The following is a 1,717-nucleotide window of genomic DNA, read 5'->3' as shown; positions in this document are numbered from 1 at the left end:
ATGTAATTGATCACGAATAACATGATTGTCAAGAGAATATCCAGATGATGTATCAAGATGACATATCATGATGATGTCATCTTAACTAAAATTTGACAAAATTTATTGACAAGATTCAGTTTAACTTTATTAAGAAATTTGTTTGTCATATATTCTAAAGGGATACAAATTATTTTTTCGCCTTGTATATAATTTTGGTATTTTATTCGTTATTATTTTGTCTTAAATCTATTTAATACATAAATATACTTTTACGTAATGTTGCTAGGTAACAAAAATAAATAAACTATTATTTAGTTAGTCGTATTAGCAGCAACAGTGTACACACGGGGCCATGAATGCCTTAAGAGGATCCTAAACCCTAGATCAAACTCCAAAAATCCGCTGTTTTACCGACAATTTGTGAGTATGTATGCGTGCGATATTGATGTAGTAGTGTGTAGTGATGTGTCATGTTTATTACCACATCAATATATCTCACGCATACATATACACAAATTTGTCGGTTACCAATATATCTTTATTTAGGCTTTTATACTTAATTCTAACGACTCACACATACTCATTTCTTTATTGTACATCTGGCTCTGCCTTCATTTCGAACATATAACCTGCCTAACTTTTCCACGAAATAAACGTTTTGGTAAATTGATAGCATTAGTCGCCATGTTGAGGTTAAAATGGATAACGAAATCTGTAATTATTTCATTTTTCCCGTTTTTGGTACAAAATGCATCAGAGCCAGATACATTAGCATGTGTGTTTTAATCGTGGAAAAGGAAATTTTATTCTATGCGATTAATACAAAGTAATTAGTAACCAACAAATATAGTATTTTTGTCGATAAAATAGACGGCTTAAGCATCCTCTTAACACATGAAGTTTACGAGCATCAGGGCATATTCAGAGCGCGCTCTCCGTCTCTAGATTATTCGTATATCATGGCTCTTGATTATTCGACAAAGTTCCATTATATTTTAAGAAAATATTTTCTAATAATACATATTAAATAAATAAATAATAAATAAGAATAAAATATTAATATACATAAAAAACATGTTATATAATTGTAAATACAATACGTATATGTACCTATTATAATTCGGATAATAATACTCAAATATTCGTTATAACGCAACAATAAAAATTATTAATATAAATATAATATAAATTGATATAACATAGTATACACACATATTATTTATTAACATTAATAGTTATTATTTTTTGTATATTATAATTAAAAAATGTTAAAATTTTTTATAACGCAATAATAAAAATTATTAACAGAAGCGTAATAAATTAATATAATATATATATAAAATTTATTAACACAGATATAATACAAATTTGTAGCAGATTGGTAGCTTTTTTTAAATATTTATTAATATTTGTATATTATTATTTTAGATATTATTTTTCTATATTACAATTATACTTACGATTACCATACAATAATTTTTTTAACTAATAAAACAAATATAAATTATTTACAAAAATTTAATATACACTCGACAACAAAATTAAAGCATCACCCATTCTGATTACTAAAAATAGGCAAATTTCAAGAGAGTGTAACTTCGTCAAAAATGATCGTATCGGAATGATCAAAAAAGCATTTTAAAGCTTAAAGTCTCTACTTTCGACATCCATAATTCATTAAATTACTTACTGATTCTTTACAAAGCTGCACGGATGCAAATGGAGATGCATCAAA

Source organism: Wasmannia auropunctata, unplaced genomic scaffold, assembly GCF_000956235.1.
Source record: "Wasmannia auropunctata unplaced genomic scaffold, wasmannia.A_1.0 LD336092.1, whole genome shotgun sequence".
In the NCBI taxonomy this organism is placed as follows: Eukaryota; Metazoa; Arthropoda; class Insecta; order Hymenoptera; family Formicidae; genus Wasmannia; species Wasmannia auropunctata.
This window is presented reverse-complemented; position numbering follows the sequence as displayed.